The sequence below is a fragment of the Acomys minous genome, assembly GCF_964271855.1.
Source record: "Acomys minous genome assembly, chromosome: 2".
Lineage (NCBI taxonomy): Eukaryota > Metazoa > Chordata > Mammalia > Rodentia > Muridae > Acomys > Acomys minous.
The window spans coordinates 46032666-46048023 of record NC_140484.1 but is presented as its reverse complement, the minus strand read 5'-3'; positions in this window follow the sequence as shown (position 1 = coordinate 46048023).

Below are 15358 nucleotides of genomic sequence, written 5' to 3'. Positions count from 1 at the left end.
GCCTGAGAAGTGAGTTTTTGCCAGTATCTGGATTTATCTTTATTCTCAAAAGGAGCACAGTCGAGAGAACATATTTGTGAATATTTGTTGCACACAACATTCAGACATGGAGATGTGACTCTGAGGCAGACTTTTTCTTATGAGCTATAATTTTACAAAAAACAGGTTTTAGTTTGTTTTGTTTTTGTTGTTTCCTTTGTTTTTTTGGAGTGGGATCCATCTATCCATCTATCTATCTATTATCTATCTATCTATCCATCTATCTATCTATCATCTATCTATCTATCTATTTTGGTTTTTGTTTTCAGACTACAGAGTGTTTTCTCTTGCAAACTGCTAAAGAAGAGCTCAGGTTCACTTTAGCTCTGTTCTTTGACCTTCCTCCTGCAGGGAGCATGCAAATGAAGCATCCTTCCCCTCCAGGAACCACAGGACTCCTAGACAAGTGTCTTTTTAAAGTGCTAACACCAGTTTCAGGGGTTTGTACCTCACTCATTCAACAAATCCAACTGAAACTTCATATCTTCTGAACTGAGAAAGTAACTCACCTAAAACGAAGCCTCTTTCAAAAGGAGCTGTTTGCTAGCCAGGCCATAGGGATTTTATAGGCTGTGTTGCTTGCAATATGAAAAAAAAAAAAGCCAAACTAAAACAAACCAACAAAACCCCCAAGACCCAACTGGATATAATATGCAACAACAGGGCCGAAAAACCTTCAATTTGGTGTCTTTTATGTAGACTAGTACTTGCTGTCAAAAAACTACTTTGGAAAATAGACAGGAGTGTAAATTGTTGGAATTGGTATAATAACTTTCAATTTGGTGCGTGTTACTTAGATACCTCCCCACCTCCCCGCTCTCCCCCAGCCCATGTGGAAAGTCCCAGGGTTTGGAGTGCTCCCACCCTTGCCCACTCAAGCAGCTCTTGTGGCCCATAGCAGGACCCCATGTCACATGCAGGATTCCAGCTGAGAAGCTACAGGAGTATACTGCAAAGGCTTCCTGTTTGAGATGGTCTGGCTTGCAGCCCAGTAGGGATTGAGGCCCAATGCAGATTGCACAGGGCAGGGCAGGAGAAGGAGTGCTATAGGAGGAGCCAGCACCCTGGAGGAGAGCGCCTGTCACAGCTCTTGCAGGGAGCACTGGACACTTGCTCAAAGGGAATCCAGAAGCTGTGGCTGGAGGAAAGAAGAGACACCAGGTTCTACAGCAGGCAGACATGGAAGCAGGGAGACCCAGTGAGTGCGGAGGAGACCTGTGGCAGTCTAGGCTTCCCAGGAACAAGCCCTGCAGAGGACAGGCAGCAGTACTTTGACAAACAGGAAGGAGCCACGGGTACCCGCAAAGGAAACACCCTTGTCTTGAGTTGTTAAACACTCCCCAACTTAGGCAGACTTTTCAACCTCTATGAAGAGGAGGTGTCCACCTGGAAACACATGCACTGCTTACCACTTGCATTCTGTTAGTCTGAGTGTAGATACAGTGTAAACTTAAAATACGATGCTGTTGTGTCTCAGGGTACTTAGTAAGAAAAGCACACACACACACACACACACACACACACACTTATTTAGAACACATTTATTATATGCTGTAATGCTAACACTTTGGAACTGAATTACTAAAACATACTATAAAGGCTTAACAGCAGAAAAAAGAAGAAAGAAAAAAAGGAAAAGTGGGAGAATTGTTTAACTTTGCTGATGCATATTTTGCTTTTATCCTGGGTGGAGAAGAGCTATGCTAGCCTGAAGTTTCTCAGCCATCAGCTAAGACTGTGGCTTAGCCTTATTGAAAAAGCCTAATGCCTTGTACAGCTTAGAATTTCTATAGCAAAGAAGATTGATTGTAAGTCTGTCTAAAAGAAACAGCCTCCTGTCATGTTTAAACTAATATATATATAAAATATGTATGTATGTATTATACATGTATGTTATAAATTATGTGTAATAGATAAAATATGTACATATGTATAATATGTATATGTGCATATATGTATATGTTATATGTGGTATAGACATGTATATATGTATATGTATATATATGTGTGAATACATATAGTAGAAATTTAGAATGTTAATGATGAATCAAGGTAAATCAAAGTTTATCCCAGATAAAAGGGAGTCATCAGACAGGACCAGGTGCTGGAAATCTGTAGTATGGTGAAGGCAGTGGATCCAGGAGACAATACTGGAATTACTGAGGTCAAGAAGATACACTCTCAGATACAATTCAGGGCTCATCACCACAACGGCTTCCTTGCCAAATCAGAGCAAAACACCAGGCACTGCAGGCCCAACTGAGGTCTGCTGCAAGCCTAGCTCTCCATGAAGCAGGTGGCTGAACACTGATACTGGGCATAACCAAGTGTTGCAAGCAAGAAAGCAAGTTCATGCAGTTACAACATAAGTTATAGTTTATTATGCTGAGGGTAATCACACAAGGTTCACACTCTAAGTTTCTAACTATGGTCCAAGCCTATCTCCCCAAGCCTGCTCACTGATGCTCTGTATCTTAGCTGAATGTCAGGTGTGGTCCCTAACAAAAGTCTTTTATTTGAGGCTCAGGATCACAGAGGAGGCTCTCCAGGTACAGAGCAGATTAAGGTGGCATCTCTCCAGGACCTCCAGCAGTCCTGAAGAATGCGCAGAGCCTTGCTCTTGGCTTCTGCTTATATACTCTTTAGGGGGCACCGTGGAGTTACAGTAGTGCGTCTGGTCATCTTGAGTGAGTGGTGCCATTAGCTTCTAGTGTAGTGGCCTTGGAGTAGCGCAGTTCCTGACTACGCTATTTTTACATGTCTAATAGGCATTTTTAAAACCAAACATCAGGTCAAGACTGTGATTTCCACACACCAGCTTTCCTCTGGTCATTTACGTCAGAAGATGAAGAAGATAGATGGCCTCCACTCTATTTCTATCTGTCCAGTAACATGAACGTTCACTTGCTGTGGGGGTTCCTACAAGCTCTACTGCTGGAAGAGAAACAATCAGCAAGAAAGAGACCCGGTTTAGCACAACTTAGCCAGTCTGTTTAAAACTTTTGGAGTCTGACTCTAAGCAGTTTAGTTTTTACATATTTAAACATAGTACAATGTTGGAAAAACATCCCCTTGTGACAATGATCAGAACAAAGCTTAAAGCATGGCTACATCAAAACTCCTTTGCAAAGTACATGTCTTTTGCAAAGAACCTGAGACCGCTTCCACAAGTATGGGGCTCTAGTGAGTGAGAAATAATCTCAGGATAAAGGCCTAAGGAGAAACTGTTGTACTAAACAGAATAATAAAGCCCTTTTTGCAAGTGTACATGGAATCACTTTAAAATTTTTATTTTATAGGCATTGTTGTTTGCATGCATATCTGTGGGGGGATTTCAGGTCCCCTGGAACTGGAGTTATGACAGTTGTGAGCTGTCATGTGGGTGCTGGGAATTGAACCGGGTCCTCTGGAAGAGCATCCAGTGAGTGCTTTTAACCACTGAGCCATCTTTCCAGCTCCACATGGGACCATTTTTATAAGGATGGATTCTCTTGACTGAGAAATACTGCTCAGGATAAATGGGGTTTCCTTGAGGTCTGGCTTTACAGAATAGCAAAAGATCACCAAGTTGTTAAAAAAAAATATGCACTCCAGCCTTCCAAGTGAACATGCGTCAGAGTCTTCTGTTGAAGAAAGAAGCTCATGTATTTAACAATTCTCATTTCTCTATTGCTGTCTATAAAAACGTGGGTCTCAGGCTGGAGAGATGGCCCAGTGGTTAAGAGCACTGTCTGCTCTTCCAGAGGTCCTGAGTTCAATTCCCAGAAAGCACATGGTGGCTCACAGCCATCTACACTTGGATCTGAGACTCTTTCTTAGCATTCAGGTGTACATAGAGATAGGGCACTCATATACATAAAATAAATAAAATTTTTTAAAAAAGACTCTTGCCCTTAACATTCAGGCTCCCTGAAGCTGCCACTAGCTCTCCTTTGAAAGGATGATTCTAAGAGAGGAAAATAAAAAAACAACAAAACAAAACAAAACAAAAACAAAAACGTGGATCTCATGCCTTCTACAACTTGCATGGACAGATGATATTTATGGTCAGAACTTGCCCTAAGATTCAGCTTTTTCTGTTTCAGACTCTGACCATCATGAGTAGAAAGGGACGAGCTGGGCAGACCATTCTTCATGCCTGCCTGAGGAGGGACAGTGACTGCTGTGCTAGAGCCAAGTGGAGACACTGAAACATTCTCCTTATGCTGTCAGGAGATGACACGGGGGGAATAAAAGGAAAATTTTATAATTAAAAAAATTAATTAATTCACTTTATATCCCAACCTTAGCCCCCTTTCTCCTCTCCTCCTGATCCCACCTTCCTTCCCTCTCCCTACCTCCTTCCTTCCCCATACCCCAGAAAAGGGGAGACAACCCACATATCCAACCCAGATCATCAAGTCACATGAGGACTAAGCTCATCCTCTTCCCCTGAGGCCTGGGGTGGGGTGGGGGTGGGGGTCAGCCCTGCCAGGAGGGAGTGATCAGAAATCAGGACACTGGTCCATGTCAGAGACAGACAGCCAACCCTCACCAACCCCCCCCCCCCCCCCCGCCACCATGCTCCCCTAAGGAGGGAACCTACATGGAGCCTGAGCTGCCCATCAGCTACGTTCCTGTAGGGGGCCTAGCTCCAGTCTATGCATTGTCCTCCATTGGTGCTTCAGTCTCCCACAGGCCCCTCTGGGCCCTGGTTAGTTGGCTCTGTTGGACTTCTTGTCATTTTTGGAATCTTGTTAGCAAAGATGAAGAGAGAGCATCCTGTGGATTTAGAATAGGATATATTTCTATAAGAGTGTATATGAGCTTTTGATTGAGGCTTGAGACAGCTTCAAAGTTTTACAAAGCCAGTGAAGACAAAATTTTTGTAAAATTCTAAGATTTGTTTATTTATTATTATGTATATAGTGTTGTCCCTGCTTGTACACCGGCAGGCCAGAAGAGGGTTTCAGATCACACTATAGATGGCTGAGCCACCATGTAGTGGCTGGGAATTGAACTCAGGACCTCTGGAAGAGCAGTCAGTGCTCTTAACCTCTGAGCCATCTCTCCAGCACCAATTTTGGAATTTTTTTTATGAGTACTAATATTCATTTTTCACCGGGGACGAATCCCAGAACCTTACACATGGTTGGCAAGTGTTCAACCAGAGAGCCATGTTCCCAGCCATCGTTTCACTTAAAAGCAGTTCTTTGAAAGCTAGAAAAATGTGTGATTGCCATTACAAAACCTAATTCTCTTAAAGAGACACAAACACATTGGAGGCAAGGGTAAGAATAGATATACATAAAATCATGTTTATAAACTAGGAAACACTAGGCACATGTAGGTTGTTATGATTCGGAAGATTAGCCACACTCAGAGTAAGATGGCCATGCTCTTAAGTAGTACAGATTTTGTTACTTATACAATTTAATCTAACTCTCACATTTGACCTCTTTAAAAATACTGTGTCAAAGACCTAAGAGACATCTCAGTGGCTAAGAGTTCCTACTGCTCTCCTAGAGGACCCAGGTTTGGTTGCCAGCACCCATATAGTGCTTACAAAATGACTGTAATGCCAGCTCTAGCGGGTAGACGCCATCCTGTGGCCTCTGTAACCACACAAACTTGTATGCCATAATGCCGACACTCACGAGGCCATGTCTTAGCAGGGAGACTTACGTGGCCCAGGATCGAGGGTGATATAGGCCAGTGGGAGAAATGTCCCACAAGCCCACAAATGTTTCCAGACATACCAGAGGTTGATGATACTTGATTTTCATGTTTTTTTCTCAAATCCTGACAGTCCTTCTGTGACGTGTGCTTGCTGTGGCTCATGGCGGCTGGAGATGAAACAGATGGTTCCATTGAAACAGTAATTTCAAAAAGTTCATGTTACGGCAGTATCTTCACAGGTGTCACATTGTGTACCTGGGAGAAGAATGCGCCGACTTCCCACATCATACCTTTCCTCTTCAGCTTTCATGCCCCAGGATGCTGAGAGCAAGAGAGAGTTCATCCTCTGAGCCTAAAGAGGCAAATAGTAAGAGCCAAGCGTAACATCTCAGACATCACAGGTAGGATTGGGCAACAGATCAAGATTGATGGATATATCAAAACTAGTTAGTATTTTGAGGCCAGAATTAAAATCTGGTTGTGTAAAATAGTCTATGATATTTTCTATGAGGAGTGGCTGGATATTTGACCATACTACTGAAATAAATAATAATTACATTTGCAACTTTGTAGGCTCCTAGGAGAACACTTCTCAGCATTAATGCTGATTTAAACGGGGAAGGGAGGGTGCCACAAATCAGATTATTGTAGGAGATATTGTCTTATCTATGCAAGAATACATGGCCTAACTCTACAAACATTGAACAGGCCTAAGAATGTTTTTATCATATACATCTTGCATTTTTATTCTCGAAAGAAGCTCGCTCAAGAAAATGCATTTGTGACTATTTGCTACACACAACATTTAGAATCTGAGAAATTAATTTTAGGGGTGTTTCTTAAAGTGAGCCACCCAGTTTACAGATGCCAGGTTTTAATATTAGAACGCATTCTCCTTTGGGCACTGGTGTCCTTTTACCCCCTACCCCCCAAACAGAAGATAAAGGCAAGTTGGCTGTGCCCTCTGCTTAACTTAAGAAACGACAACACGGGGGTGCTGTAGTCTTTCTCCCCGGCACCCATCTGAATCAAGTTTTTTTCCTGCATTATTCCACCGCAAATAAATCCTCCCTGCTCCAAGTCTGTCCCAAGCTAAATGAGTAACTCACCTAAGCGAAGCGTGCTGTAGAAATTGCACTGATACACCCCATGCTTGGGATCTCTGCCTGCAGTAATATATATATTTAAAAAAAAGCCGTCCAAAGATTGCGCCACCTAGTGGTGGATGAAAAGAAGTCCCACTACTGACTGACCAGCCTCGGAGCTGGATGGATATGGGACTTTCCTCTGCAAGGTTGATCCTATTAGTCACTTGTGGGCAGAGGGCGGGACGATACGTAGCAGGGTGGATGGGTCCTGTCTCTGCACTACCCAGGCGCCCCCTAGTGTGCGGGCTTGCTGAAGTCCTAGGCAGGGGAAAGATCAGGCACCTGGTCATAGAAGGCCATTTGCTGCAGCTACACTAATCGCTGTGGCCAGGTAAGTGAGAAAGTACTAGGAAGGAAGACGCCACATCCTCTGTAAGGGGCAGGTGAAGGCTTTGAGAATCAGGAAGTTGCTCCGGTTGTCTTCAGAGCAAGGGCACTTGCAGGAATCTGTTTCGCAAAGGAACTCCAGTGCCTGCAGATGAAGAACATGGCGCCCACTCCTGAAACACAGATTGAAATGTGATTTTATGTGGTCATGTGTTAGTATCAATTCAGACATGATGTAGATATAAAAACACACCACTGTGTGACAAAGGACGTTGTATGAAAAACATGGACTATCCAAACTCATGGCGGTAGCTCCATGAAATAACGTCTTGCAATTGAGCTAAATAAATTAAAGCACAAAGAAACTAAGAAGAATCAAAGGGGGCAGGGAGGAGGAGGCACACTTTTACACATTCTCTCCTACCCGTGGGTGACACAAGACTGTGCTGACCAGAAGTATTTCTTTCGTTTTTCCTTCCTTCCTCCTATCCTCTCCTATTTTTTTTTCGGGCAGTTATAATAATTTTGACATATAATATGTATAATATTTGTATTTATATTATATTTATATTATATAATATATTATAATCCATGCGACCCACATGGAAGGAACGAACCAACTCCTGAAAGTTGTGACACGTGGTATGCTCACGTATATGCAGAATACACACCAATGAATAATTAATAAATGCAACATATCTTTAAAAATTAAGATAGGAAGACCCATCCGTCTTTGAAAAGGTATTTCAGCTCCTTTCTGGTTTGTTTCAGTACTAAAGCTTTTCCCCTGTAGGGATATTGCCTGCTGGAGAGGCCCTGGGTCCGTCGCCTTCCTCACGTACTTCCTGCCTGTGGCTACGGATGGCACTGCACACTGCAATCTATGCTGGTTTTCCGTGACGAACGATTGCTCATATTTAACAAGCAGCCTATCTTGGGGTTGTGTGTTACGTATTAAAATGCTGACTCATTGCCCTGCCCCCTTCACAAATGTCCAAATTGGACGACAGGCCCAGGGGAGATCAATTATGCAAGAGCCATCAAGGTACCCTGGTGCTCTACTTAGTAAGCAGCTTTAGAAGTCCTAAACCAAGGGGCTTTCAAATCAACATTTGTACTATGAATCGCCTAACGTGACAGTAATGGTAGCCTTGTACTGAGTTTCTGTTTCAATCCAAATTTGCTACAACACTCTGGGTTCTGCTCCCCAGATGGCAGGAAATCCGGGCCTCTGAGCACCTCCCTGAAGCTGGGTGGTAACCCTCCCCCTGAGTTCTACCTCTTCCTCTAGTCAGCAACCCTCATTTGACTGCTCTCTGCTCTGATAGGGGGATCTCACTTGATGGGCGGGCGGCTGCTTCGACCAAGCGGAAATAGAGACCAGGGTGGAAGAGCTTGCTCAGGTCCCACCCTGGCTCCAAGAGCGCAGCCAATGAGCGGATGCATATCCGGTTATGGGCAATGAAAAGACCAATCCACAATCTCTCCGCCCTGTGACCAAACGTACTTCTGATTCTGCTTCCTGAAAAAGACGCGAGATTTCAGCAGCTCGAGGGAAAGACGGACGGTCTTGATGAGTGGGAAGAGCAGGTGAGGAAAAAGTCCCTTTAAGATTATGTTCTGTGAATTCAAGGGCAGCCTGGTCTACAAAGTGAGTCCAGGACAGCCAAGGCTACACAGAGAGACCTTGCCTCGAAAAACCAAAACCAAAAACCCCAAACAAAACAAAACAAACAAACAAAATATATATTTCCCCCCCTCTTCCATTTGATTTCATTGATCAACCTGTCTGCTTTTATACCAATACCCTTTGGTTTTTGTTACTATAGCGCTATAGTGCAGCTTAAAATCAGGAATACCTCCAAAAGTTGTCTTATTGTACAGGATTGTTAGCTATCCTGGGTTTTTCGTTTTGTTTTCACATAAAGTTGAGTGTTGTCCTTTCAAGGTTTATAATAATTGTTGGTGGTGGTGTTCGGTTGGTTGGTTTTGGTTTTTCGAGACAGGGCTTCTCTGTGTGTAGCCCTGGCTGTCCTGGCATCACTCTGTAGACCCGGCTGGTCTCAAACTCACAGAGATCTGCCTGCCTCTGCCTCCCAAGTGCTGGGATTGAAGGCCTGCGCCACCACTGCTGGGCAGTAATGAGTTTTGTTAAGCCACACCTGGGAGACTTGCCTTTTGGGCAGGTTTTTGGGGGGATGTAGAGAAGGAGGAGTGGAGCTATGGGAGAGGGGCGGTGGGGCGAGGGCCTGGGAAGAATAGGGAGGGGAAACTACAGTTGGCATGTGATATTTGAGGAAAGGTACATAAAAAAGAGTAATGTTTTCGTGTCAGAGTTCTGTGTGCAGCAAATATTTACCAATACGTTTCTTAAGTCTGTTCCCTTTGAGAATAAAAACACACAGCATAAGCGACACAACCTGATTTCTTTCTCAGGCATGCCTAGCATGTAGGATGGAAGCCTACACACAGAGCTGGCTACCACATTAACCTGACTTGTTTGTCTCTTGTTTCCATAAATGTGCTGAACCAGAATGATCCGCCAAGGACGAGAAAGTAGCAGCGCTCATCCACTTCGGCTTTCTGCAGTCCAAGGAGTGGCCTGTGGGTGAGGATTGATGTTGGCAGCAGCAGTGGCAGTAATGTTCACCGGGCAGTCTATTGCACATGGCCACTGTCTGAAGACTTTCCCTGCATTACACACTTGTTAATCTTCACACCAGTTGAGGGTGATTCTGCCACTCCTCTTAGGTTGAGACAGAGGCAGAAAATAGCTAGTTGTGCCCAGGCTTGTGCTGCTGGTGACTGGCTTTGAGCTGAGCTCAGACTCTGAGCACTCACTCTGCTGTGCATGTTTTCATAGGGCATGCTTGCTTCACGTACAGTTGCTGCTGCTATTGACAGACAGGAAACTAGGTCCAGGCAGGCTCGTAGGTCTCCTCCACAGCTCTTTAGCAGTAGATACTGGTGGAAATCCAGGGCTCCGGCTCCACATTGGAGGGGTTAAGATCCTGGCCACATTCTTTGGATGGCTCCCAGTTGACTGTGTGTTTCAGTTACACAACAGAGAGATGCATGCCAGGGGTGGCTGTCTAAAGACAACTTTTTTTGTTTTCTTCCGATAATTTTCTAGATAGAAACAGAGCTAAAAGCACATAACGAAGTCGTGTGTGGTGGTGTTCACTTAAATCCGAGCACCGAGAAGAGTGAGGCTGGCGGATGGAGAATTTGAAGTCATTCTGGGCTACAAAACAAGACTTGTCTTACAGAAAAAAAGGAAGGTGATACGTGTATCTCAGTTGTATTTGGATGTGACTACATTGGCATTATAAGTATGCAAGAAAAAATCCTAACTTGTAGAGACAAAGTGACTTTGTGTACAAAAAAAATCTTACCATGTCTCTAACTAAAAAAAAAAACCCAAAAAACCCACACTATGGGGTTAGAGATGTGGCCCAGTTATTAGAGCTTCATGCCCGAAGCCCCGGGTTTGTTTCTAGCTATCCTGTATGCCAGATGTGATGGCACACATGGTTGAATGTGGAGGCAAGAGGATCAGGAGTTCAGAAGTTCATGGCCAGCCTGAGTTACATGAGTCTTTGACTCAGGAAAAGAAGAAAAGATACATAAATCAGAGACAAACCTCTGAAAACACAGCCATTTGCTCTATGATTGATATCAGGAAGTCCGTTATATGATCCTCTCCTCCTCCTCTTTTCTATCTTCTATCATGTATTAGAAAATGATATTAATACAAATTCTTCAGAGTACACTCACTGGAGTTTTGTGACTTGGGATGAAAGTTTAACTTCTCTAGAAAGACCTCAAGAGTTTTATGGGTCAAGGAGGAGTGACAACACTCATCCAGGCGAGTGTCTGAGAACTGTGTGACACAGCTTATGGAAATCACTTAGCATGTGGCCTTGCAGGTCACTGCCTCTGCCCCTCATTCCTTGAATAGGTTTCTGTAACTGAGGTGTTAGGGTCTGCCCTTTGCTAGCCATTGTTCTGATGGTGATGTACTTAGAAGAAGGAGCTTGCTGCCCCCTTGTGGTCTGTGTCCTTCTAGTGCTATTAAGCGCGAGAATGGTCCCAAAGGCAGGCAAAGGAAGGTTTCAGTATTTCATTTAAACTGTTTTTTTCCCCCTCTTTTGCGGAGACAGCAGGGGGAAATACCACTTCAAACAAAAAAGACCTAAAGCAGTAACTGTTATTTTGTATAAAGTTTCCAGGTTTATTTTTTCATATTCCTTTCCAATTTCTTTTGTCTTCCAGGCACTCCTCAGTTCTTCTGTTCATGTCTAGTTTTCTGCCCTCATCATCTCCATATCAGATGAGTAGCAGATTTTAACATCAATGTAAGTAGAACATAGTTTTGAGTTTCCCAGCTGCAAACCCTTTGTAGGGTATCTGCACTTGAATTCTGTATTTACTTTGGCCTGTGGGTTTGGCTACATCCTCTTCCTTGTCAAAGATATCCTTTCCTCACACAAAATCCACATAGAACCTGCTTTTGGTTACCAAGAAGAGACTTGATACCCTATGAGCATATACAGGGGGAGGAAATCCCCCTCAGGAACAGTCATAGGGGAGGGGAATAAGGGGAAAATGGGAGGAAGGGAAGAATAGGAGGATACAAGGGATGGGATAACCATTGAGATGTAACAAGAATAAATTAAAAAAAAAACCCTGCTTTCTGTGGCAGTGGTTTGGGTTAGCTAACGCACGGTTAAGTGGTACAGTGTGGGACACGTGATATCTGGCTTTTCTTATTTTGATGATTATGTTTGGTGCATAAAGTATCTGCTTGTAAGATTAACCTTCCTGAGACAGGCAAGGTTAGAGCTGAAGGGGAAAGATGGCAACCTGTACCATCCCAGCGCATCTTTTTTTTTCTTCAGTGTTTCAGGTTTTATTTTTTAAATTGATTAATTAATTAATTTTACACCTCAACTGCAGTTACTCACCTCTCCTTTCTTCCCAGTCCTTCCCACCTACCGCCATTTCTCTCCCTGTCCGCTCTTCCTCCTTTTCTCTTCAGAATAGGAAGGTCTCCCATGGATAGCCACCAGCCCTGGCTTATCAAGTTGCAGCAAGACTAGGTTCATCTTCTTCTCTTGATGCTAGCGGAGGCAGCCCAGTAGGAGGAAAGGGTCCCAAGGGCAGGCAGCAGAGTCAGAGACAGCCCCTGCCCCCTCTGTTAGGAGTTGCACACGAAGACCAAGCTACATAACTGTAACACATGTGCAGAAGGCTTAAGTCAGTCTGAGGCAGGCTCCTTAGTTGGCGGTTTAGTCTCTGTGAGTCCCTTTGGGTCCAGGGTAGATGATTCTATGGGGCTTTTTTTGTGGTGTGCTTGACCCCTCTGGCTCCTACAGTCCTTCCCCACCTTTTACCACAGGATGCCCCAAGCTCTATCTAATGTTTCCTGTGGGTCTTGGCATCTGTTGGTGGGCGAAGCCTCTCTGTCATTGGACAGTTATGCTAGGCTCCTGTCTGCAAATATAGCAGAGCATCATCAGCAGTCGCAGGGGTGGGCTCCCTCTCATGGCATGGGTCTCAGGCTGGAGCAGTCATTGCTTGGCCGCTCGCTCAATTTCTGCTCCCGTCTTTACCCCTGCTCATCTTGTAGGCAGGACAAATTGTAGGTCTGAAGTTTTGCGGCTGGGTTGGTGTCCCAATCCCTTCGCTGGAAGTCTTGCCTGGTTACAGGAGATGGTTGGTTCAGACTTCTTATCTCTCATTACCAGGAGCCTAAGCTAGGGTCCCCCTCATGGTTTCCTGGGCATTTCCATTGCACTGGGTTTCTAGCTGTTCCCAGAGATTCCCTCCCCTCTCCGTTCCAGTTGTCTTTTCCCAGTGCTCTCTCTTTCCCATCTTCCCTTGACTCGGTCCCTCCTGTTCCCGTACCCATCCCCGACCCAGACGCTAACCCATCTGCCCTTGGGACTTACTCTATTTCTCCTTCACAGGGAGTTTGATGTCTCCCTGTGAGCCCTTCTCGTTACTTAGCTTCTCTGGGTCTGTGGACTGTAGCGTGGTTATCCTGTAGTTTACAGTTAATATACACTTACAAGTGAGTACATACTATGTTTGTCTTTCTGGGTATGGCTTACCTCAATTTAGAATGATTTTTTTTTTCTATTTTCATCCATTTGCCTGCAAGTTTTAATATGTCATTTTTTAAAAAAGCTAGTAATCCTCCACTATGTAAATTGTACCCCATTTTGTTTATCCACTCTTCAGTTGAGGTAAAAAATAAATCTTTAAAAATATGTATTTATTTTTTGCTTATGTCTCTCTTTTCATGTGTGTGAGAGCACATGGATGTATGTAAACATATACTCACAGAGGCCAGAAGATGGCGCTAGATCCCCTGGAACTGTTGTGACAGGTGCTTGGCAGCTCTTTTTTGGTTTTGTTTTTGTTTTTTTGACACAGGGTTTCTCTATGTTACCTTGGGTGTCCTGAACTCGCTTTGTAGGCCTTAATGTAGGTACTAGCTGCACAACTCAGGCGCTCTACAAGAGCAGCGAGGGCTGTTGTCACTGAGCCATCTCCCCAGCTTCTGGAGCAGCACCTTTGCTCCAGCACATGAAACAATACCCATTATCGGTCTTTCTGTGCCTCTCTTACTTCCCCTAATGTACTTCAGTTCTGTCTACTTTGTTCCAAATGACAAGATTTCATTCTTATTTTGAGTGTATAATATTCCACCACACACGTGTGTCAGGTTTTATTTGTAAATTTTTCTATTAGTGGGCACCTAAGTTGATTCCATATTTCTGCTAATGGGAATAGCGTTGCAGTAAACATAGGAGTGCAGCCATCTCTTTGAAATACTGATTTTTTAAATTTCATTCATATATATTATATACCCAAAATGGAGTAGCTGGATCATATTATAGACTTATTTTTAAGATTTTTACTAGTGGACTGCTATACTGTTACTACAATGGCTACGATTTACATTTCCACTAACAGTGTATTAGAGCTTTTTCCCCTACATGTATTCACCAGCATTTGTCTTCACTGTTTTTGACAATAGCTATTATGATTAGGGTAAGGATGTATATTTCTGGGCATTTGATTTGCAGTTCCCTGATACCCGTTCATGTTGAGCCTTTTTATGATATTGGTTGTCTGTTGTAGTTTGTCTTTCAAGAAATGTCTACTTATATCATTTAGCTACTTTTAAGGGTTTTTAAAAAAAATCTATTATTTATTTGTATATGTGTATGGGTATGTGTGTGTCACAACACATGTATGGAGGTCAGAGGACAACTGGAGGAAGTCAGTTTCCTCCACCCCACGCCCCCATGTGTGTCCCAGGTATCTTAACTCAGGAGGTCAGGCTTGGATGTAAGCATCTCTAACCACTGGGCCACCTCACCAGCTAAAAACACTAATTTTGTTTTTAAGTCTTGAATCCCTAGATATTGTAGATACTAATTACTTATCATATTAATGGGCTTTAAATGTTTTCTCCAACTCTATATGTTGAGTGTTCACTCACTTTATTGGTTTTTTGTTGTTGTTGTTGAGCGTAAGTTCTGTAGTTGGGTATGATTTTTTTTGTTGTTGGTATGTTGTGTTCATATACAAATGCTCTTTATAGTCCCTTACAGTCTTTTCTCTAACACTTTCATTACTTAAGGTCTTATAGTTAGGGTTTTCTCTTTTTTGCTCCATTTTGACTTGATTTTCATATAGTATGAGAAATAGGAGTCAAGCTTCTATGTTTTGCATATTATATCCAGTATTTCGGAACTGCTCCCTGAGAGGCCAGTGTATGTTGTGTCATTGTCGGGTTTTTCTTGTTTGCTTGTTTTTGTTTTTTGTTTTATGTGTGCTTATTTGTTTGTCTGTAATCCCTTGACTGAAGGTGTTTGAATTTATTCTTGAGTCTTTAGAGTGGTTTATTTCTTCTATAAACCCAGGCTTGCTTTGAACTCTCAGTCCTGCCACTTCCACTTCTCAAATGCTAGCAGGTAACACTATGTGCCATCTGTGGTACCATCCAATATGGAGGACCACAGTTCTGTTGCATACCAAATTATCTCTGCATGCATGCACTTTTCTCAGTTGTCCTTTCAATCTGTGTATTTTTGCTGGAGAGGTTTCTTGGGGATCACATTGTTCATTTGGTTATTGATAAGCCAGTCTTTCCACTGGGGGATGTGAGT